Source organism: Dermacentor albipictus, chromosome 5 (assembly GCF_038994185.2).
Source record: "Dermacentor albipictus isolate Rhodes 1998 colony chromosome 5, USDA_Dalb.pri_finalv2, whole genome shotgun sequence".
NCBI lineage: Eukaryota > Metazoa > Arthropoda > Arachnida > Ixodida > Ixodidae > Dermacentor > Dermacentor albipictus.
Genome location: NC_091825.1, coordinates 11,491,945 through 11,517,530, shown reverse-complemented (window position 1 = coordinate 11,517,530; position 25,586 = coordinate 11,491,945). Strand labels below are relative to the sequence as shown.

Here is a 25,586-nt window from a genome sequence, read left to right as displayed (position 1 = left end):
ACACCGATCACCAACGCGAAATCGTGAAAAAACAACTTACACCATACGCTTGCATGGCATAAATTGACGGCAGAACCACATATCTAAGAAATTGTTTTGCCTAACAGTGCAACGCCTCCACATCTCGACGCCCTATCTGTACGCAGCACGTTATATGCGCCGGGAAAAACTTCAGCCTTCGCGATACCCTCATGCAGCCACGTTTCAGTTATTGCTAATAGAGAATTTTAGCTCAGCGGGCTTACGTTTCGCTCCGCTCGTGGTGTCCACCGTTGTTCCAGCGGAGCGGCGCACGAAAGAAGAGTTTTAGCCCGGCGGATCACTCACCCGCTCGAGCAGAATAGGAGTTACGGAGAAATGAATATCAATTACGCTTGCTTTTATAATGCAAGAGATGTTGAATAAAGATGTATTACATGTTGTCAGTACATTATTTGTTAATAATGTACTGAGTACAAATGTACGGGTCAGCGCAGCAGTCGCCGTCGTCGATGCAGAACTGCCGGTGTTCATGTTCCCGGCTGCCATCTTGCATTTCCCATACACGCCCGCGCGCGCTTAGGCACGCTCGCGCGCTCCCTATTGGCCTCGAGCTCCACCACTGGAAAAGCTGGCGCCACCATCGGCGGGACGTGCAATTAGGGATCACGTGGACATAGTGGCCGCGTCGCTGCTTCGGGAGCGCCAAAGCGAGCTCAAAAAGGAGAGTTTAAATTCCCTCATACGCTGCGGTCCTCATTTAGTGGTGATATTTTACAGTTTCGAGTGTCTCCTTTACAACGATTGAAAGCACTACAATAGGTAGTGGCTGCCTTTGAAGGCGCGCCACATGGTAGGCTACTGCTTGGTGCCTCAGTGCCGGACGTACGCAACGAAGCCTGGTGTCAGCTTTATTCATACGTAGCCGCAGGACAAGAAGCTGCTTGAAGCTTGGCTCGCGAAGCATAAAACTGACAAACAGTCGTCGGCTACAACTCGGGTATGCAGCAAGCACAGTCGCGAGGAAGATTTCTGCTACGGCGCCGGCACTGCGATGTTCGGAAAACGCGCACTCGGACGCTCGCTCGAATCCGCTGCCCGACTAATGTCATGACGGTTTGGTCGATGAACTTGAGAGTGATCTAAAGAAAGGAAGGGGCGCTTGTCGATGCTATAGAAACTGGCAAGTTCACTGGAGTGGAAAGGGAGCAGTAAGAAGCACATTAAAAAAAGCATGGCATATGGTCATGTTTGTGTTATGAATTAATGCACTGGATTACAAAAAAAGAAGCAGCGGGAAATCACACGCTGAGAACACCGGTAAACATACAGTTCGACGCAACTCGAGAAATAATATTGAAACGTCCAAGAATTTAAAAATAAATAATTGAATCGTCGTGACGGCACATCACAGTCCCCGTAGGCGTCGAAGTCTCTACAATGAAATTATTTTTGGACAGCTCTGATAGCGCCCACTGTTTGCTTGTATACTGTCAAATGCTCATATTCTGCGGCCTAAAGCTCATGGCACGGTGCGAAAACGCGCACGCGGCGAAAGCGAAACATTGCGCGGACAAGCATGCAGACGCGCAGTCGGTCGCTGCGAACTTGTGCGATCGCTGCATTGAGGCTTCAGTCTATTACGCTCCATTTAGTTATACAAACACTATAAGAACATATTTCACATAGTTTGCTCTCAGCGTTTGCCTACCTTTCACGCAAGAAGCTGGTTCGAGAGCGAGAGAGAATAAGCATTTATTTCATAAAGCACGTAGAAAATTTCCTCGATGAGTGGGGCCCTCAGTCCAGGGCTCCATTGCCATGCGCGACTTCGCGAGCCCGCTGGATCAGCTGTTGCTGTTCCTGCTGGCTTGTGCTGAGCAGCGCAGACTCCCAAGAGGAAAGGGTAGGATTGGGTATAGGAAGAACACCTGAAGGGTTAGGGCACTCCCATATAGAGTGATACACCGTGGGTTTGGCCCCACAGTGGAGACAATAGGAAGGGTACAGGGTGGGATGAAAGATATGTAGCATGTGAAGACAAGAAAATGAATTGGTCTGCAGTTGCCGCCAGACAGCGGCATCTGCCCTATTAAGCGAAGGATGAGGAGGGAGAGTTATGGCGACTTTGTCGGTAGTACTCGAGCGTCTCGGTGTACTGCAGGGGCTCTGGTGGTGCGTCGTCTGGGTTGGACAGCTCTTCCGATGGTGCCCGGCCAGTCAGACCATCGCGGTGACCGCGCGCAGTGGCGTTCACTGTACGTATTCGGTAAAGAGATAGCGCCTGTAAACGATTCTGTGCTTTCAGTTTGCCCAAGATTATTAGTTAGACAGTGCGAACTTCTCTCGTTTCCAAAGTACTTACAGACATGTCCTGGAGATCTCCCGCGTGATGTTTTCAGTGAGCGGTGACAGCAAAACCTATGGGGAGTGCGCCGCGTGATCCCTCATACTACGGCAGCGAGGCGCTTCCGATAGATGGCGACTCCGTAACTCCTCGCCGCCAATACCCTCCGCTGGGGAGTGCTTTCGAGCGGGCGTAAACGCTGCTCCGTAAAAGCGCTGGTTGCCTCAGCGTTGTGCGCATGCGCAGTCGCGGCTCCGCAGGCCGTAAACCCACTGGGCTAAAGCTCTCTATTATATGTTTATTTATTTATTGAACATACCTTACAGGCCCCTTTACAGGGCATTGAGTAAGGGGGGTAATAAAGAAAGTACAAAGTAACTTGTCGGTGTACAACGTACGGCTCAAATTTGCAGGTTAACATAAAGGAGAGGAATCGATGATAATGTGGTATGGAGGCAAGTACAAGGTCGGGCGGGAAAAAGGATAACACGAAGAGAGAAAAAAATAATAAAAAATATTGGCTGGCATTATACATATGGAAAAACTGGATACAATAACTATAAAGTATACCGATAACAATGACAACAGTAACAAGAAAAGAAACTACAACCAAAGACAGACTGACAAATATGCGGATTATGCAAATATGCGTGTCGGCATTCCATGTGGACCATGGAATACCGACACGCATTCAATTTCGTCAACCTTTTTCACAATGCTGCGAGCATTTACGTTTATCAGCCTCAGCCCATGCTCCTTTCCTTGTCAGTCTTGGCCACGGGGGCTGGTTTCGGCATTACTGCGCATCCTTGCCCTACAGTTAGACTGGGCATCCATTGTATAGGGGATGACGTTAATTAAAAGCTTCTCATAAACAAGCCTTACCTTATATCTTTCATTTTTATCAGTTTTAGCCAATTGCCACAGCAACTTTCTTTTTTGAAGCGTTTCGTACGAGTAGTCGTCAGCTATACTTATCTTCGTGCCTTTCAGTTTCTTGTTGTTTTTGAAGATAGCATTTTTTTCATTGTAGTCGTACAAGCGTAAAATAACGGGTTGATCACGGTCATCCCTTCTTTTACCAAGTCTGTGAATTCTTTCGACAGACGTCGGTTTGACACCAAGCAGTGTGAAAAATATGTTCATGATGACCTTATCTTCTAAGTCTTCTCGCGTTTCGTTAACACTTTACACCAAACACAATCAGAGTGTTACGCCGGGCTCTGTCTTCAATATCTCGTATTTTTTTGTTGGCGCTGAACAGTGCTTTCGAGTTTTTTAACAGTAGCCTCGATATTTGCCAACTTCACACCTTGCTCGGCAAATAAATCAACCTTCCCTTCAATATGCGTCAGCCGTGCTTCTAGTAGTGTTTGTTTCTGCAACATTTTTTCAAGCATTTCTTCAATAGGAGGGCACGGGTTGCTTTCTATGTCCCCGGCCAAAAGGAGTTCCAGGTGCGACCATAGTGCATGCAAAACATCAGGGCGCTTCATGTTAGCGGTGATAGCGTAGAATTGAAAACAAAGGTGTGCTACCGAACATCGCTGGAGAAATATGAGGCAGTGCCATGTGTCGACGGAAGTCAGTGGGGGTTCCCGCCAGCCAGTTGATACACAGCGCTACCTCACCTTCCTCCAGCGAGGTTCAGTAGCACATCCTTATTCTCAATTCTACACCCTTAACGTTAATACACCATTGCTCATTGCTTCGCCCACACGCAATACCCTCACCCCTTTTAGAAGGACCATGTCTATATATAAGAGAGCATAGGTTGACTTGAAAAGGACAAGCCCACTTATTGAAAGGTTGGCTCCTGCTTTCACCTTATTCTCATTTTACTCATCATCTTGATTTTCAATCTCCCGCATTCCCTGTGTTTTGCATGGATTTCTGAAATATGAAAATGCATCAATTTTTTCACCTTTATCAAGTGCTACAGCCAAATCAGGAATGGTTTAACTAGTTGGATGGGGGTAGGCAAAAATGTCCTGAAACCGTGTTGGAGGTGAGAAAGAATGTTGTTTTATGTAATGTATTGTAAACCAAATATTCCATGAACTTGGAGGCAGGAGATGTTAATGAAATTGCCCAGCACATAGACGCATTGAGTCGAATACCTTTTCCGAACACAAGAATTACGTGAAATAGAAGGCCATGTGTTGCGATGAAGCCTCCAGTAAAAAAATATCTGAATGGGTGAGTTGGATATGTGCAAATGGTCTAGCATAGTGACGCAGGAACATATTTGGAATTTTGATCTGCACCAACGTAACTTTTAGCCTTAAGTATCATATAAAGCACGCCTTCGTGGCTCATATAATCTGCAGAAACAGTTGAAAGAAAAGAGGTGAATGTGACGGTATATAAAATATAAATTATAAGATTTTCGTCGGGCGATGGAGCGCCGGGCACCAACATCAATAACCGTTGGACAAATAAAGTTTATTCCTATCCTATCCTATGGGGTTTTACATCCCAAAAGCACTTTCTGATTATGAGGCACACCGTAGTGGAGGACTTCGGAAATTTCCACCACCTGGGCTTCTTTAACGTGCATCTAAATCTAAGTACACAAGTGTTTTCGCATTTCGCCCCCATCGAAATGCGGCCGCCGTTGCGGGGATTCAATCCCGCGACCTCGTACTCCGCAGCCCAGCACTATAGCCACTGAGCAACCACGACGCGCAAATGTGACGGTATGTTGATCTGGTGAAAAGATGGAGGCGAAGTAAAGGTTAAACTGGTTTGCCATTTCGGTACCTTCCGTTATTACACCGTAATTAAGCGAAATATCAAACATTTTTGTCAGGCCCATTTAGGCGGCGCCAGAGAACTTGTTAGGGTTATTCTTTAAAAAGTTTCGTAGCCTCCATACCACGGCTCCCCTGAGCGGTGATTCTGAATCCCAGTAACCCTACCTGGGTCTTACTTCTGGAGTACGAGTAAGTGAAGCTTCGTGAGTATGAAACTGAGTGATGTAATTTGTGTTTTGCGAATGAGCCAGACCAAATCGTATTTATTTTGCCGGCGTATGTTTGAAAGTGACGACTTTTTCAGTTGCATAAGTTCCTTGTCACGAACAGTTAAAACTCATTTGTCCGAGTTGGTAGCGCGTTGTTCTATAGCTGATGCAGGGCGTCCAGCCAGCCCGGCATGCAAAATTTGCACTGTGATTCATCATCATCAGCCTAGTTACGCCCACTGCAGGGCAAAGGCCTCTCCCATACTTCTCCAACTGCCCCGGTCATGTACTAATTGTGGCCATGTTGTCCCTGCAAACGTCTTAATGTCATCCGCCCACCTAACTTTCTGCCGCCCCCTGCTACGCTTCCCTTCCCTTGGAATCCAGTCCGTAACCCTTAATGACCATCGGTTATCTCCCCGCCTCATTACATGTCCGGCCCATGTCCATTTCTTTTTCTTTATTTCAACTAAGATGTCATTTACCCGCGTTTGTTGCCTCACCCAATCTGCTCTTTTCTTATCCCTTAACGTTACAGAGATCATTCTTCTTTCCATAGCTCGTTGCGTCGTCCTCAATTTCAGCAGAACCCTTTTCGTAAGCCTCCAGGTTTCTTCCCCGTATGTGAGTACTGGCAACACACAGCTGTTATACACTTTCCTTTTGAGGGATAGTGGCAACCTGCTGTTCATGATTTGAGAATGCCTGCAAACGCACCCCAGCCCATTCTTATTCTCCTGGTTATCTCAGTCTCATGATCCGGATCCGTGGTCACTACCTGCCCTAAGTAGATGTATTCCCTTACCACTTTCAGTGCCTCTCTACCTATCGTAAACTGCTGTTCTTTTCCGAGACTGTTAAACATTACTTTAGTTTTCCGCAGATTCATTTTCAGACCCACCCTTCTGCTTTGCCTCTCCAGGTCAGTGAGCATGCATTGCAATTGGTCTCCTGAGTTACTAAGCAAGGCATTATCATCAGCGAATCGCAAGTTGCTAAGGTATTCTCCATCAACTTTTATCCCCCATTCTTCCCACTCCAGGTCTCTGAATACCTCCTGTAAACATCCGGTGAATAGCATTGGAGAGATCGCATCTCCCTGTCTGACGCCTTTCTTTATTGGGATTTTGTTGCTTTCTTTGTGGAGGACTACGGTGGCTGTCGAGCCGCTATAGATATCTTCCAGTATTTTTACATATGGCTCATCTACACCCTGATTCCGTAATGCCTCCATGACTACTGAGGTTTCGACTGAATCAAACGCTTTCTCGTAATCAATGAAAGCTATATATAAGGGTTGGTTATATTGTGCACATTTTTCTATCACCTGATTGATAGTGTGAATATGGTCTATTGTTGAGTAGCCTTTACGGAATCCTGCCTGGTCCTTTGGTTGACAGAAGTCTAAGGTGTTCCTGATTCTATTTGCGGTTACCTTAGTAAATACTTTGTCGGCGACGGACAGTAAGCTGATCGGTCTATAATTTTTCAAGTCTTTGGCGTCCCCTTTCTTATGGATTAGGATTATGTTAGCGTTCTTCCAAGATTCCGGTAGGCTCGAGGTTATGAGGCATTGCGTATACAGGGTGGCCAATTTCTTTAGAACAATCTGACCACCATACTTCAACAAATCTGCTGTTACCTGATACTCCCCAGCTGCCTTCCCCCTCTGCATAGCTCCTAAGGCGTTCTTTACTTCTTCTGGCGTTACCTGCGGGATTTCGAATTCCTCTAGGCTAGTTTCGCTTCCACGATCATCGTGGGTGCCACTGGTACTATATAAATCTCTGTAGAACTCCTCAGCCACTTGAACTATCTCATCCATATTAGTAACGATATTGCCGGCTTTGTCTCTCAACGCACACATCTGATTCTTGCCTATTCCTAGTTTCTTCACTGTTTTTAGGCTTCCTCCGTTCCTGAGAGCCTGTTCAATTCTATCCATATTATAGTTCCTGATGTCCGCTGTCTTACGCTTGTTGATTAACTTAGAAAGTTCTGCCAGTTCTATTCTAGCTGTAGGGTTAGAGGCTTTCATACATTGGCGTTTCTTGATCAGATCTTTTGTCTCCTGCGATAGCTTACTGGTTTCCTGTCTAACGGCGTTACCACCGACTTCTATTCCGCACTCCTTAATGATGCCCATGAGATTGTCGTTCATTGCTTCAACACTAAGGTCCTCTTCCTGAGTTAAAGCCGAATACCTGTTCTGTAGCTTGATGCGGAATTCCTCTAGTTTCCCTCTTACCGCTAACTCATTGATTGGCTTCTTGTGTACCAGTTTCTTCCGTTGCCTCCTCAAGTCTGGGCTAATTCGAGTTTTCACCATCCTATGGTCACTGCAGCGTACCTTGCCGAGCACGTCTACATCTTGTATGATGCCAGGGTTCGCGCAGAGTATGAAGTCGATTTCATTTCTAGTCTCGCCGTTCGGGCTCCTCCACGTCCACTTTCGGCTAACCCGCTTGCGGAAAAAGGTATTCATTATCCGCATATTATTCTGTTCTGCAAACTCTACTAATAACTCTCCTCTGCTATTCCTAGAGCCCATGCCATATTCCCCCACTGACTTGTCTCCTGCCTGCTTCTTGCCTACCCTGGCATTGAAGTCGCCCATCAGTATAGTGTATTTTGTTTTGACTTTACCCATCGCCAATTCCACGTCTTCATAAAAGCTTTTGACTTCCTGGTCATCATGACTGCATGTAGGGGCATAGACTTGTACCACCTTCAATTTGTACCTCTTATTAAGTTTCACAACAAGACCTGCTACCCTCTAGTTAATGCTACAGAATTCCTGTATGTTACCAGCTATTTCCTTATTAATCAGGAATCCGACTCCTGGTTCTCGTCTCTCAGCTAAGCCCCGGTGATTAGCATGATTAGCATGTGATTAGCATGATCGAAACTGTCAAAGATAGGTAAAATTTTGCTCTCTAACACAAACATAACTGGCATCTTCCACAGCATTTCGCTGCTTTCACACTTCAACCGCCGCTGTAGCCCATTGCGTTGCGCAGTGCGTCGCGCAACTAAGCTCAAGGTCGCAGGTTCGCTTCCGGCCGCAATTCGATGGGGGTAAAATGCAGAAACGCTCGTGGGGTGCCGACCACTATGTGCACGTTGAAGAAACCTAGGTGGACAATATTAATACGGCGTCCCCCACTACGAGGGAGCCTGATAATGACATCGTGATTCTGACACGTAAAGCCCCAGAACTCAGTTCAGTCCGAGTAGACATGTATGTCTGAAGATCTCTGGAAACAGGAGGTCGATGGCCATTCCCTGCCGGACGGCAATACGCATTTCATCGTGTTGCACTGAGTGAGAATCAATGTGTTTTGTCTTTCTTTACCTTGCAAAACAGTTCAGGATATACTATCGAATTTACTCCCAGTGTGTTCATCAAGAGCATACGCAGGAAGCAGCAGTATCCCAATAAAAAGGATTGTAAACATGTGGCACTTACAGAACTTTACAAGACTAAATGAACTTATGCAGGCACTGTTTGAGTTCGATGAAAGTTTGTGTGGTTAGGTAACACGATGAAAAAATTGTGGTCACTGACCAAGTCAAGGTTCTTAATTGTTTAGGTTTTTTGTGTGTTGCGCACTCTGCTTTTACAGGCGCCGTTTTCTGTATTAATACAGATATTCACAGGAATATGGAGATTTTAAGTGATTAAGAGGCTTAGAACACTATCAGTTCCCTTGCCAAAACGTGAACTCCACTGAGATCCCTTGTTCGATGGCTGTCAGCAGCTTTCAATTATAAAGTCTCACCTTTTTCTGCATCCCTTTCTGCGCCATTTGTCCCTGCCAATTTTAACATCTATACAGCAATTCCAATTAAAACCGACTCTCCGTTAAGATATATCACTAAACACTTTAACTATTTTATTACCATAGCAATAATGGTATTGTGAAACATAGTTCCAGCGCACAATTGAACAACGACGAGGAGAGAAAGACAACACGAACGCCGGTACCCAAGTCAAGTCAAGTCCAGCTCGTAGTTGTTTTGAAGCTTTAGTACGGATTTTCTATTGAGCATATCATGATCCTGAGACTAACAAGCTCGATACTATTAGACTCCTAAAAAGATTTCACTTTCAACTGTGTATATTTCAGCAAGACATATTGGGCTCAATAGGTGATGTAATTTGCGAAAAACAAAGTTTGCTAAGAAGTACAAAATATTTTGCCAATATTGCAGTGATAACATAAGAGTGAAAAACGAAAGAAATACTATGTGAAAAATGTTTCTGTTTCAATCAGCTACAGTGCATAAATGCTTCCACCTAAGAAGTGATGCAAGTTTGGCAGTTTCGCAATGCTGCATGGTGATGGAAAAAGAACACGAAGGAACATGCGAACTGAGAAATGAAATGCACGAGCGCAGTGCAATATTCCAGCTCATAAAGGACATAAGCGACAGAAAAAAAATGTCCCCGTAATGAAAGCTGCCTCTTTATGATAGGTGCCACATCAAGCTAACATAAGGGCGTGTTCTGATTCCATTGTCGTTAACGCTTTATGTTAAATACAGAAAGACAATTGAAAAGCAGTCAATTAGGTTTTGATCTATCTTACATTCGTAAGTGACAAAAAGTGCAATTGAAGGTTTATCCGCCTAATGCACATCTTGCCGGTGAAAGTGCAGGAACGAGACAGCGCTTGGGCTCCCAAATGGGGAGAGTGGATTAGAAAAGCTCAAAACACACTAGCAGGAATGAAAAGAGCTGGGCACTCCTGAAACGCGCACGAAGATGAAAAAGATGAAAAAGATGAAAAAAGATGCCCATGCAGAGAAACAACATGGATAATGAAGAAAACAAAGCCATGGGGTTTTAAATTAGCATTTGAGAGGATTATCGCATCAGTATATTACAACGGAATATACTGCACCCAGGAGTCCGATGCCTGAAGAAGTGTCAGTCACGTGCTAAGCACGAAGAAGAAGCACTGCAAGTCAACACAGTTCATGCTTAATTAACAGACCAGTTATGAATATGTTGGTTTAGATTGTAATAACTCATGTCTCAGTGACAAATTTGCTTACTGCGAAATGAAACAATGGTAGACGCGAAATTTGACTTCCTTTTTTTTTGAACGCCTGGCTGGGTGTAGTGTGTACAGTACTCGTTGCCAAAGCAAAGCCATATATGCCGGCTTCTCCATTCTTTTGTGAATCGCAATGAGTGGTCAAAGCGAAACGGTACTCGTCACTTCTTACGTTAGAGGCCTTATCCGCACACGTGACACAGGGCTTACACGGCAGGCGGGTACCGATGGAGAAACATGGCTGCACGCGATCTTCTGCGTGTCTATGTAGTTAGTGTTATAGTTAGTTTATAGGGCTCCCTTCCTTTAAGGAGCCACATTTATGGCATTGTTTTTGGCACGCTGCTCGAAGCAAAAAGTGTCTCTAAACGATGGCTCCCACCGGCTTGAATGATTCTAGCGCCACTGTTGGCCAAAAGCCATCACATGGTCAAAACGAGCTTCACTGCGTTGCAGAGAAGCTACCACTTCACAGGCGTTACCAACACTTAAGAGGACCCAGCCAATGACGGGGTATAGCGTGCCTTGCTGTCGCAACCACAGGAAAATGTATTTTAAACGCAAGCTATGCTGCACGTGATAGGGCTATTACGTGAATGTCCATCTGTCAGTTGTAGGACACAGTGATCATGCATATGAGTGCCTAATACATATAGCTAATCAGTAGCCACGTTTACATGAATACAACTGGCACATCGCATCGCATCAACTTTCTAGGACAAACTCGGTACGTGACAATGGAGTAAACGTGGCTAATGCGCGAGATAGGGGTGGATTGAAACGAGCAAGTCGATTTTGAAGGGCATGTTTATTTGTTTAGTTAGGTAAAATGGGCTTAATAATAATAATAATAATAATAATCTTTATTGCACGAAGGAATACAGAATACAAGAAACGGGCGTGTCAAAGCCACAAGTGGCTTGAGGGACTTGGCCCGGCAAATCAGCTGACGAGCGTGCAATATCTACTTTACCAACAACATCTGGCAAGATAATGCCGGAGGACTAACAGTTGGGAAGCATAGGACGAACAAGAAGCCAAACATTTAGCAAGAATCAATAAGCGACACCAAGACGGCAAGCTCTACATTTTTTTCAAATGATGAACACCATTTGTTAGAAATGTTGAAGCAATCATGTTACAGTGAATAAATCATGTTTCTCAATGCCTTTTTTGATGTAATGGCGAATGCCTTATTTGGCAAATGGTTCAGCATTTTAGGCACATAAACACAACACCTAGCTTCATCATATCTTGTTGGGGATCCCGGAACTATAAAGCGAACAGTACTACGAAGGTTTCGGGGGGCTGTGTAACATACTATAAAATCATCATCATCATCAACATCATCATCATCATCATCAGCCTGGTTACGCCCACTGCAGGGCAAAGGCCTCTCCCATACTTCTCCAACAATCCCGGTCATGTACTAATTGTGGCCATGCCGCCCCTGCAAACTTCTTAATCTCATCCGCCCACCTAACATTCTGCCGCCCCCTGCTACGCTTCCCTTCCCTTGGGATCCACTCCGTAACCCTTAATGACCATCGGTTATCTTCCCTCCTCATTACATTTCCTGCCCATGCCCATTTCTTTTTCTTGATTTCAACTAAGATGTCATTAACTCGCGTTTGTTCCCACACCCAATCTGCTCTTTTCTTATCCCTTAACGTTACACCTATCATTCTTCTTTCCATAGCTCGTTGCGTCGTCCTCAATTTGAGTAGAACCCTTTTCGTAAGCCTCCAGGTTTCTGCCCCATATGTGAGTACTGGTAACACACAGCTGTTATACACTTTCCTTTTGAGGGATAGTGGCAATCTGCAGTTCATGATTTGAAAATGACTGCCAAACGCACCCCAGCCCATTCTTATTCTTCTGGTAATTTCAGTCTCATGATCCGGATCCGTGGTCACTACCTGCCCTAAGTAGATGTATTCCCTTACCACTTCCAGTGCCTCGCTACCTATCGTGAACTGCTGTTCTCTCCGAGACTGTTAAACAGTACTTTAGTTTTCTGCAGATTAATTTTTAGACCCACTCTTCTGCTTCGCCTCTCCAGGTCAGTGATCATGCATTGCAATTGGTCCCCTGAGTTACTAAGCAAGGCGATATCATCAGCGAATCGCAAGTTGCTAAGGTATTCTCCATCAACTTTTATCCCCAATTCTTCCCACTCCAGGTCTACCTCCTGTAATACCTCCCGTAAACACCTGTAAATACATCCTGTAAACATGCTGTGAATAGCATTGGAGAGATCGTATCTCCCTGTCTGACGCCTTTCTTTATTGGGATTTTGTTGCTTTCTTTGTGGAGGACTACGGTGGCTGTGGAGCCGCTATAGATATCTTCCAGTATTTTTACATATGGCTCATCTACACCCTGATTCCGTAATGCCTCCATGACTGCTGAGGTTTCGACAGAATCAAACGCTTTCTCGTAATCAATGAAAGCTATATATAAGGCTCGGTTATATTCCGCACATTTATCTATCACCTGATTGATAGTGTGAATATGATCTATTGTTGAGTAGCCTTTACGGAATCCTGCCTGGTTATTTGGTTGACAGAAATCTAAGGTGATCTCCCCTGATCTGATCCTCCCCAGCTGCCTTCACCCTTTGCAATGTTCCTAAGGCTTTCTTTACTTCTTCCGGCGTTATTCGTGGGATGTCAAATTCCTCTAGACTGTTTCCTTTGCCATGGGCTTCAAGTGGGGTATAATTTGAGGGGGGGGGGACAAATTTGGGGTTGAACAGGGAGTGTTTGAACATTGTCATTTGAACATCATTATACAATCATTCAACATCATTCAATCAACATCATTATACAAACAAACTGAAAAATGGAACGAAGAACACACTGCAAAGCTGAATTCTGCATATTTTATGTTTAAAGATAACGGCGTCACTGACGTGAACAATGCCGTCCTTAAGACACCCCCAATGAATGATTGCACGTGGTAACGCTGATGAGTTGCATGCGGTGGTTTATCGCGACAGACATTTCAAACTGAGGTGAATGTGCAATCGGTACGACGTGCAATTTGGCTGTTTAATGTTTAGGGTACATGGATGTTGGCTATAAACAAGCTTATAGAAGAAGCAAATCATGTGATTGTTCTACGAGATTCAAAGGACAGAATGAACAACGATGTCTGGGTGTTAGTTATGCTGGAACTCCGGCTGTAGCGTCGTGCAATAAAACGAGGGGCACGATATTGCACGCATTCAAAGAAATGAATGAGGCATTCTTGCTGAGGTGAACAAATAAAACAAGCACGTTCAAGTTGAAGCGAACAAATGTTTTGTAGATGAGTTACCGAGTCGAAATGGGCACGCCTCTGAGTTTGCGCTTTGAAAACATAATGTGGGGTTAGACCTAACAGCGCCATTTTCTATTGGAGTTGCGCATGAAAGATTAGTTAAAACATGAACGCCGAGGTACTTACATGAGGCGAGAATGACTGGACTGCTATTAAGTGAATGAGTATAATTGGATGATTTGCGGCTAACTGTCAGTAATGGACATTTATCAGCCTTAAATGACATTTGCCATGATGAGCACCAGGTATTAATGCAGTCGAGATCTTCCTGGAGCGCTATATGGTCGTCCACAGAGCGCATTTTGCGATATATAATGCAATTGTCCTCGAACAATCTGATTGTCGCGGTGAAGTTTAATGATAAATCATTTATATAGCGAACAAAGAATATTGAGCCGATTAAACTGCCTTGGGATACGCCAGATGATAGACCATTAGGGGAATATGAATAATTATCCACTGGAATGAACTGTTTACGAAAGGATAACTTTCTTATCCTATAAATTGTTAAGCAAGAGAGGCTCAAGGAAGACACTTTTGCGATTAGAGGACAATGTGAAACGAGATCGAAGACTTTCGTAAAGTTGAGGAATAAACAGTGCACTTGAAGACTTTCATACATTCCCAGGAGTAGTTCGTTAGTAAGCTGTAGTTATGGCTCACATGATAGCCCCTTCTCAAACACATGCTGTTTTCATAAAAAGAAACCGTCGCTTTGTAAATGTAGTGTCATATGAAATGCAATTATATGTTCGAGAAGTTTCCAAGGTATGCGTGTCAGCGATATTGGGCAATAATTAGCAATGTAAGTTCGATCCCCTGATTCGAAATTTGAAATAAAAATTTCAAATTTTTCACTCGTATGGTATCTCACCTCTAGAAAGTGTCGAAAAATATGTCTGAGTATGACGCTGGAATGAAACACACTATGTTTAAGAATTTTCGAGTTAATAACACCGATACCGCATCAAGTCGTTATCTTTAAATTATTAATCAATTATACGATGCCTTTAATAGTAAGTCTGTGGGGCTCCTGTAGGCAAAGTCATAATAAGGTGCCGATAGAATATTCGAATAGTGTTGCTTCGTAAATGTATTAGAGAAAAAGTTGAGAGTCTGAGGCCGTTCATCTTGAGAGATATGGTCATCACTCTCATTAACCACCAAAAAATATTCGGACGTTTGCGTAGGTGAAGTCGTTTTCCAAAAAATGTTGGGGTTGTGTTTAACGAGCGAATGAAGATCTTGTCACAAGAACTTCTGCCTTGCTTTTAGGAGGCCCGCACAATATTCTCTGTCAGCCTTCCTGTGTTTTTTCATGATGCCGGTGTTCCGAGCCGTTTAGCAGTTCTGTAAATTGGCTTTTTTGTTCATTAACGTACAATAGTTCCTGTGGTATTACGGTTTGATGAGCTAGCACGAAAGAATATGCGAGGTATATGCTGTTTACCAACTGAGGTAATTCCACTTTAAAATGACACCAATTTTCATTAACAGATTGCTGGAATAAGCATTGTGGAAAAAAATCGCGAAAATTCCGCAACTCAAGGTTAATTGCACCTTTGTTTACCCTGTTATAATTGAAGATGTGTTTAGACGTAAAGTTGCGTTGACCAGAGGACATCTTATTACGGCGAAATGAACTGGTTCGGGTTACTGAAACTGTACAGGCGGAGGTAATCGGGCTTACATTGTTGAGAGTTGTGAAGAGAAGATGTAATATGTTAAGACCACGCGTAGGTTCATGAACTAGTTAAGGAAATGTCTGAGGTTATTTTAAAAAATTCTTCGAGTCACGAGAGGGTGCAGTTAAGGTGCTCCAGTTGATATTTGGTTAATTGAAATCACGAACTAAAGATATTTCGGCTTTTCAGAAATTTATTCTTATATCTGCGAGGTTGGCATGCAGAGCGGTCACGAAAGTGCCTGAACTATCGGGCGGTCGGTAACAGATTCCAAGAAAGCATGGATGATGATGAAGACGTGATCCAAACTCATAATATTTCTAGGGGTGATAAAATGTTAACCATAATAGAAGAAATATTTTTTGTGGCTACCATTACCTGACCACCAATTTTGTTAGGTCTGTCATTCCAATAAGCAAGAAAATGGTAGGAACCAGATAAGATTTAGTCGTCTGTTACATCTGGGTGCAGCCACCTTTCAGTCCAAATTGCTACCTTGTTGTAAAGGAGTGTATTTAATAATTCAACTGGTAGCAGCAAGCGTAACCGAGAAGCCAGGCAACGCAGCGGAGTGGTTCATGCCGAGCACTGGCGATCCGGCTGGCTCAGTGGTTGCACTGCAGGCACCGCACAGACGATCTGGCTGGCCCTGTCCGTGTGCTCTTCTTCCTTAGATTGTACAAGTGAGCACAGTTCGGCATGCTTTGTAAGAATGCTGCTATGTTGTTAAATGGTATGGAAAGCCAAAAGTGCGTACTACCACCAAAGTAAGGCTGAGGATAATTGTCCTAGTTGTGTGAAACCGCTCTATGTTTTTGCTATCGGGTACATTCTGTGGCTTTCAGAAACAGGGTCATACGTGTGTGCTGAATCGTTCATTCGCACTTTATCAACGCGAAGCTTTAGGAATCCGGCCCGTGATTTTGGAAAAGTTTGTATTTTTTTTTCTGGCCAGACTTGTCTGAAAAGAAAAGCCTTCGCGCACAGCATGCTGCGTGTTTTTCAACTTACACCTTTTAGTTCCTAAGCTTTACTATTATTGGCCTAAATTTCTCCATTTATATTGACCAAGCCGATGGGCTAATTCAATTTGTGTTGCTCCGCACGAAATTCTAACACTTTTTTTCCGAGGTAGACCGTTTCTTGAACTGGTCGTCTGGTACACCAAATAAGAGCTTATTTGAGCGGTGGAGTCTGTTTTAGGCGTCATCACAACGAGATTTAATTTTCTTTAATTGGTCTGCTATATTTGAATGCCCCAATTCAGACTATTGTGTAGACGGATTAGCAATCGTTGATTTCGTTGGCTCCATGTCAACCTCAATTGCGTGAATTTTGGAAGATAGCTGTTTCAGCTGTACGTCTACCGAGGCCTGCCACTGCTTTAGGAGCATAGGTCGCTCCTGATACCATGTTGCCTAGATTCAATCCTCTGGACTGTCTTAGGTACAGTTGCTAGTATGGTTTGCTGACTGGTGTCAGAATTACCAGGGTTAGATTCTACATCTCCAGAAAGTGCTAAGGGTATGCTGCTGATAGAAAATGGCATTTTTTTTTCCGCCAACACCCTAGAACATGCGACTAGTGTGCAGGGCATCACACCACGGACAGAAAAGGATCTGAGCTTTTAGTGAATAATGAATCTTTGAGGTAACTGACTTGAAAGAGCAAGAACGGTGAGTGCTTCATTCTGAAAGCTGTGTAGTGTCCCAAGAAAATGTTGTCCGGTTGCAGCTTATATCCCGCGCGTCCAATGCCAATAGCTCTATCGCATCGAATTAACTTAGACCCGATCGCATCGCATTAGGAATTTGGGGAAGCTAAATTGCTGTCGATGTGCTGCACTTTTCGAGGTGCGGGACAGCAAGGACAGTAAGAAAATGTGGACCCCGAAGGTGGCGCCGGAAGCGCTGCCTGCGCTGCGATGTGCGACCACGTGTCCCGCTACTATAGCACCAGGGGCGCTGCGCGGTGTGTAAACGCTGGCGGATCGCATTACTCGTGATGTGCTGCTTTCGCATTCTGTGGCATTCATGTAAACTCGGCAGATGAAAGCTGAGAATTATATGCAGCGCTTCGCATCGAACCTATAAAGGTTCAGAGACGCTGCCACCATTCGCCGATGTATTTGTCTCATGTTGCACTTTCAATAATCATTAGATACTAGGACAAGTAGGTGTAAAATCCAGGCTCATAAACGGTTGGTGAATCATCGAGTTGCGGTCGCAACATATTAAAAAAAGAAAAAGAAAGCGGAAAAATAAAAGCTCTGCTGCTCCTATGCGCGGGGTGCGCGGTTACTTCGGCTACGGGGAGTAGCTTTCTCGCAAAATGTTCGAGCCCAAAATGCCGGACTTTAAAGCCAACTCGGGCTCCCTGAATGGCGCGATATACAGTAGCACTATAGTTAGTGCTTTATTCAGTATTGGGTCACTCTGCCGTATAGGGCTGCGGTATCCTGGTAGTCTATGAGATTGAGTGTATTAGGGTGGCGTGAGGTGGAGAGGCTTACGCTATTTAGGTGGAGGAGACTACGCTGCTGAGGTCAGTCCAAGGTACCAGAGTGTGAGACGGCAATCCCTGCTACTACAAGGGGCGATGGAGAGTGGCTACGAGTAAGGTTTGATGTGACGCTCCCTTGGGTGTTGTCGCCGCTAACACTGCTGGCACTATATCGCCGCTACGAAGGGCCGCTCTCGTCGCTGGTGGAACCAAAGCGTGCGAAGCGCTGCGCCATGCAAGACGGGCTGTACGGCGACAATGGCTACGTTATGGCGTTAGAGTAGCGTGCGTCGTGATATAAAGATGCAGCGACTGGGTGCAGAAACGTGCATGAGCACGAATTCCTCTACGCCTATTCTTGCGAAGAACGACTTCACACACGTTTTGTCTCATGTTTAAGCTTCCCTCAGTTTTGTTTTCTAGTTCTTGATTTATTGTTTCGCATTCAGAAACACTTTGACCCGTTATCCAGCCCCTCCTCCCCCCCCCCCCCCACGCTGTTAGCCGTGATTTCTTCTTCGGAATCTTACAAGGCTGACTTGTCTATATGTGGCTAAGACGGCAACATTAAGGTAGAATTATTCCCGATTACACCGAGTAAAGAGCAGCTTTGAGGATACAGGTACTCAATGTGATGTCACAAATTTACCATATTGTCACGCTACTTTTTTCCTGCAGGTCGGAAGCTGCAGCTTGAAAGCAAGCTATGGATATGTGCCGCTGCGCTCACTCACGACCTGCTTTGTATTGAAATCTGACTTTATATTAGGGCGAAAGCCTTAAGTGGCTCATGGGTAAAAAAAACGATGTCTAATGTTATCGAAAATTGTACTTCTGGCGTTATGGCACCCAAATTCGATGGTCTAAAATTGGTGGCAGACGAACCCACGATGATTGGTGGGAGTGGAACCCAGGAACTTCGGTGTCATTCAACGCGAACGTATGTCAGGCACAGTTATTGAAGCGAAGCTTTCCATGCTCCTTCCTTCAACTTTGCCACTAATGCTGCTCCTGCTGGGGCTGCTGTGGCTGCTGCTGTCCGGCACGTCGCGTCGAGGAGGGGGATCAGAGTGTGTGTATGCATAACAGGGGCCAGTCAGAGAGGAAAGGCGACGCGAGAAACTCATTTTCACCCTACCGCGTCGAACGTGCAGAATGTCCACCGGAGCTCCCTGGGCGTCGGCACATTAGCCTCATGAAAGCTCTAATTATGCGTGACTCCACTCGGAAGCATTGCAGAAATGGCAGCGCTTCCCTTTCTACTAACGTGCGAGTCCTTATGGGACCTAGATATAACTGTACAGAGGACGGAGGAAAAGACAAGATAGTGGGGGAGGAGGTGACGTGAGAAGGTAAGCAAACCCTACTAACATACAACGGTGGTTGTGGAGAAACTGGATAAGCTTCAGTTCAAGGTACGGCACAGAGCGTTGTTGCTATTTCTGAAAATTAAACACAACGCAAATATATCAAGCGGACAAACTACGCAAGGCGTGCAGAAGCAGAGCCGCATTAATGAAAGCACACCGCAGGGTCCAGGTGACACCACGGAAGTGGCCGACCATCAAATCAACACTTCTGTGCCCACCGCGGTAGCTTTGCGGCTATGAGATTGCTAGAGGTCGCTGATTTTATTCCAACCGCAGCAGCCGCATTTCGATGGGGGCGAAGTAGAAAACACACGTGCACTTATATTTTGGGACACGTTAAAGAACATCACGGTGTCAAAATTAACTCGGAGTCCGCCACTATGGCCTGCCTCATAATCCGATCGTGGTTTCGGCACGGACCGCCCCATAATCCAATTCAATTTTAATACTTCTGCCACGATGCGATATGTCATGTGAGGCAATGACAATGCTTCACCCTCACAGAGGTTGTGAATTATGGTGCACGACAACGCCTCAAGGAAACACCTCTCCCTGTGTGTTCTGTTTACTACGCAAACAGCAGTGGTGCGCACAAGGTAACTTTTCCCACTAACTCACCACTGTCATGTTACACTAAATTCGCCGTTCAAACCACTACTAATTATCGTCCATTAAGGCAACCAGCACAGAAAGCTCCGCTTACGTCGATTCCCACACTGCGCGGGATGTGCGTAATGCTTTAAGATATAGTTATTAGGGGACGCGAACCCACGGCCTTTCGTGAAAGTCGAACCCACGAACTCTGTTGCTAATTAAGGCAAAGTTAATCAAGGCACCGTTAATTAAGATGTTAATTAAGGTATTCAAACCCACGACCTCTGGTGGGAATTGAACCTTGGCCTTTGATGGGACCAAATTTAATTGGACCAAAATTTATGGTGCCATTATTGATGACCGAAACCACGACCACTGTTGTCACTTAAGGCGGTTTATTAGGGACTCAAACCTACAATTTCTGAAGGGAGTCATACCCAGGCATTTGATGTTAAGGCATTAAGGCGAAGTTAGTCTAGGCACTGTTAATTAGGATAAAGTTAATTAAGGCACTTGAACCCATGATCTTTGGTTGGAGTGGAATCCTCGACCTCTGGTAGGAAATCAAAACAGGAAATCTGGTGTTAATTTAGGATCAGTTCATTAAGGCAAACGAACCAACGACCTTTCGGTGGAGTCAAACCCTAACATTTAGTGGGAGTTTGAACCTAGGGCTTTTTGTGTTAAGGCAACATTGACTAGGCTATAATATAACCAAACCTTATGTATAATGTAATAACCAACCGTTATATATAGTTTTCATTGATCACGAGAAAGCGTTTGATTCAGTCGAAACCTCAGCAGTCATGAAGTCATTACGGAATCAGGGTGTATACGAGCCGTATGTGAAAATACTGAAAGATATATATAGCGGCTCCACAGCCATCATGGTTCTCCATAAAAAAAGCAACAAAATCCCAATAAATAAAGGTGTGAGGCAGGGAGATACGATCTCTCCAATGCTATTCATGGCGTGTTTACAGGAGGTATTGACAGACCTGGATTGGGATGAATTGGGGATAAAAGTTAATGGAGAATACCTTAGTAACGTGCGATTCGCTGATGATATTGCCTTTGTTAGTAACTCAGGCGACCAATTCCAATGCATGCTCACTGACCTAGAGAGGCAAAGCAGAAGGGCGGGTCTAAAAATTAATCTGCAGAGAACTAAACTAATGTTTAACAATCTCGGAAGAGAACAGCAGTTTACGATAGGTAGCGAGGCACTGGAAATAGTAAAGGAATACGTCTACTTAGGACAGGTAGTGACCGCGGATCTGGACCATGAGACTGAAATAATCAGAATAAGAATGGGCTGGGGTGCGTTTGACAGGCATTCTCAGATCATGAACCGAAGGTTGCCATTATCCCTCAAGAGAAAAGTATCTAACAGCTGTGTCTTACCAGTACTCACGTACGGGGCAGAAACCTGTAGGCTTACGAAAAGGGTTCTACTTAAATTGAGGACGACGTAACGAGCTATGGAAAGAAGAATGATAGGTGTAACGTTATGGGATAAGAAAAAAACAGATTGGGTGAGGGAACCAACGCGAGTTAATGACATCCGAGTTGAAATCAAGAAAAAGAAATGGGTATGGGCAGGACATGTAATGAGGAGGGAAGATAACCAATGGTCATTAAGGGTTATGGACTGGATTCCTAGAGAAGGGAGGCGTAGCAGGGGACGGCATAACGTTAGGTGGACGGATGAGATTAAGAAGTTTGCAGCGACAACATGTCCACAATTAGTACATGACCGGGGTAGTTGGAGAAGTATGGGAGAGGACTTTGCTCTGCAGTGGGCGTAACCAGGCTGATGATGATGATGAAGAACTAGGCTATAGTTAAAGTCCTCGGGATCCATGACCTATGGTGGACGAAAACAAGTTTTAGGAATTAACAATTTATTCGATAGAGAATGTCAAAGAATTCAATTATTGTCTCTGAGCGTTGAGGATTTCGCGTAATAATAATAATGGTGATGATACTAACAATATAAAATCAATAAGGATCATAATAATGCTGTTATAAGACACGCTGCTACCGAATTTATTAATAAACAGCGCAGAATTATGACATCGACGATGCTGTGGATCGCGAATATACGAAATAATTCATTCCAACTATGCACCTTTAGAAACAGCGCAGTTTATGCCCTAGTACCTACCTGTAGAGCAAACACAAACAAATAAAATAACAAGCAAACAGCGAAGCAAACGCTTCATGCGCAAGCTTCACTAGCGGTTTCTTTTGGGCGACGTAATTTACTCAGCGTCATTAACACCTCTTTAGTGTATGACACTACTGCGTGAAATTCCTTGTCAAACGGGCGAGACGTAAAAAATAAAGTTTGACTGCTTGTGGGGTATGCGAGTGCGTAATTCACATATGGAGTTGAGGAATGGGCCCGGAATACCCATGCTGCTACATTGCGGAAAGCGGCTGACTCTCGAGAGGAGTCGCGAAATGGGTAGATCACTGCTCAGCCTCTTCGGCTACCTCTCCTATTCTACGACCGTGCATGAGGAAATCGGCGTATATATAATAAATAAATTATGGGGCTTTACGTGCCAAAACAACTTTCTGATTATGAGGCACGTTGTAGTGGAGGATTCCGTTGATTTAGACCAGCTGGGGTTCTTTAACGTGCACCTAAATGTAAGTACTCGGATGTTTTCGCATTTCGTATCCATGGAAATGCTGCCGTGAGCGGGATCCGATCCCGCGACCTCGCGCTCAGCAGCCCAACACCATAGCCACTAAGCAACCGCGGCGGGTACATGCAATCAATAAACGCCATGTTCGGCGAAACCCGTACCCCGAAAAAGCCGCTTCTGCTTCCGCTGGCTTCGTGCCGGGCCCACCATTCTTCTAAATCACCCCGTCGGCGCTCTCGGGTGCGACTCTGCCATTAGGCTTAGGATGGTTAGAAAACCGAACTAGCGATATCAACAGTCTGCGGCCTGGTAATAGGTGACGCGTACCTCTGCAGTTGACTCGGCCGCTGTAGCACAATTTTACGTCCGCGCTCCGCAACCGTCCCTTGGGCCGGTAACCATGGAGCTGGCCCCGCGAGTCTGCCAACGGCGGTGCCTGCAAATACCACGGCAGCCCACAGCACTCCAGTGGCCGCCTTCCTTCTTGTCTTGTAACCCAAGTACTGGCTCATACCCACTATGGGGGATTGGCCAAGGAGCTGGTGGTTTGAAGCATGTTTATTAGATTCGAAACGAAAGCAATTTCGCATAGCCGGGAAAGGATCAAAGAATTATAATTTGGAAATGAAAAAAGATGCTGTCAAGAATTTTGAGATAGGCTAAATTAAATAAAGAAGTGAAATGAAATTATTAATTGGTAATTTTAGAAATTTTGGAAGGTACTCTTTTTGTGCGTCTCATAAAAATGTACAGTGCTACGAAAGCATCCCTAGGGCGGGATTCCATTGAAGTCGCCCAAAGAGAAAGAATGGGTGGTGAGGTTAACGCATGTCCAAGTTCTCCAAATGAAATTTTTATGAGTTTTCTTAGTCTGGAAAATTGGCGGCACCAAGGAAATATGTTCGATAAATTCAGATGCGTTGCAGAAAGAACATAGAAGAGACACAGTGAGACCAGACCAGGGGCCGTTTACCGTAAAACTAGTCCAATAGGCCTTATTCTAATCTCCCGACGTCAAACTTACGTAACCGCTGACGCAAGCATCAGGCCGTGACCCACTGCGTTGCCTGAACAGGCCAATCAAACGCTATCCTCGTTTACAGGAGTTCACTTTTATTTGATTTCAAAACGAATACCATTGCCTACATTCGGCGTTTTTTGTTGTCTAATAGACTGACAAGAGGTGAGGAGCACGCTCAAGTGGAGAGGCTTCAATGGGGCAGAGACACAGCACTGAAAATAGATAACCGGATAAGAGGGAGGTGCAGGCGCCAGCGATTGGTCCGCTTTCCCTTACTTAGGCTGCGGTGGCTGGTCCAAAATTGCGGTGGCGTGCAACGGAAGGTAAAGAATGCATCCAAAACGAATCCTCAGCAAAGAGTTGGCAGAGAAAGGTCGTATACGTGTCGAAAAGGCTGATAACATTATAGTGCCACCCAAAAAGTTTGTCATGCGCGAATAAACCCATGCTCCATGGCAGGCGCGAGTATCCAGTGCCCTAGCGATCGGCGGTAGCCATCTTCTATTGCTTTCAAGACGGGACAGTCTCCGGCTATTCAGAAAAAAGTCAAATTTTGTTCAGCATATTAATGCGTCTTTAGCGCGTACACGTCACCTTGAAGAACTGAGTTTTCGAACTATAGTGACGTCGAGTGACAGACTGCTGAAGTGGGTGCAGCCTGAGACCTTTTAACCAATAGCAGATAGTTAATGACAAAAAGGCGTCGAATCATAAATAATTATATTTATTTTGTTCAGTGATATAATGCATAATCATGCATAATCATAATCACAAAATGCATAATCACACGTCATGTAAGATAGGGAGTTATCGCGGTTCTCGTCACGTCGCATGACAGACAGGTGAAGTGGGCGTGGTCCAAAAACTTTTTCATAAGTCCCAGAGCACTGATTGTAAAATCGGAAAAGAAAAGTTTTGATTACATTTACAACACAGCGCTCCTGTGTAAATAAATATTCCGAGGCGGAATACGGCATTTCGGTTTTGTACAGTAAACTTCACATTGCCTTGACGGACACCAATTGTTTTTCCACGGCAAGGAAAGATGGTGAAATCCCGAAATCGATGTTACGATATTTGCCGCAGAATTTTGCAAGGTTGTGGAATTTCTGTACCTAGCCGCGGTTACATGAATTGGGGTGCTATGCAGGATGCGCCGAGTTTCTTGTTCACCCAAGTTTTACCCGACTTTGCTCGACGACAGTCAGTCAACGGACATAGCGTGGAACGCGCAAGAGCTACAGGCAAAAAAAAAATATGTAGGCAAAAAGCCGCGTATAACAACATGAGCGCACACTGCGCGGCACGCAGCTTCCACGTTTCAAGCGCAGAAGGCTGCACAACCAAACGCGCCAGCGCCACGTATTGTTATCAATGGATTATCGCAACTTAGCGATAGCGTGACTGCTCCGCTCTCTGTCTGCACAGTTGCCGTAAGCTGCTTGCCACGCCTTTCCCGGGCGCGTCAAGGGCGCGCCTCCTCTTTCGGGCACTACCTTTGTGTCCTCCATCGAATGCGAACAGGGTACATGCGGCGCATTCTTGCACACACACTTTCGCTCAAAGGAATACGTTAAATACAACAAATAAAATAACAAACATTTTTATTTCTTTAAGTATCTGTTTTTTGTTTTGAATGCTAGAAATTTCTTATGACAAACTGTGGTACACCAAATTATAAAATTTTGCACTTCTTGCTACGAATGGTGACAGTGAGGCGAAAGCTTAGAAGCGGATGCATTGAAGTGGGTCGCACGCACGAGGGAGTTCATACGGTGAGAAGTCATCTAGGGGCGCTGCAGTGCTATTCTGAAAAAAGTCAGTCATGACCCATGGAGGGTCCGGACCACTTTTTGGCCACCGCTGGGTGCACGCACGTGGCAGCAGACGACCCCAAGTGGATTGATTGATTGATTGAAAACTTTATTGTTCCACCGAGCTGGGGTGCCTGCCTCTTAACCTACACGTAGGTAGGGGAGGAGGACGAAGCAGTCCCCGCGCGTTGAGGACGGTGAGTCTCCACGCCCTCAACGGCCAGGCGGATTGCTCGACGCTGGTCGTTTTCAGCCTCACTCTGGA

At 45.0% G+C, this 25,586-nt stretch overlaps 1 protein-coding gene across 1 annotated transcript in view; it reads right to left on the bottom strand.

Moving 5' to 3' along the window:
* Positions 1 to 22,980, bottom strand: part of LOC135918042 (uncharacterized) — a 567,488-nt gene extending 544,508 nt beyond the window's left edge. Inside the window, exon 1 of the mRNA XM_065451709.1 lies at positions 22,814 to 22,980. The gene's annotated coding sequence lies outside the window, so the exon portion shown is untranslated. The remainder of the gene's footprint in view (positions 1 to 22,813) is intronic.
* Positions 22,981 to 25,586: the final 2,606 nt, after the last annotated feature.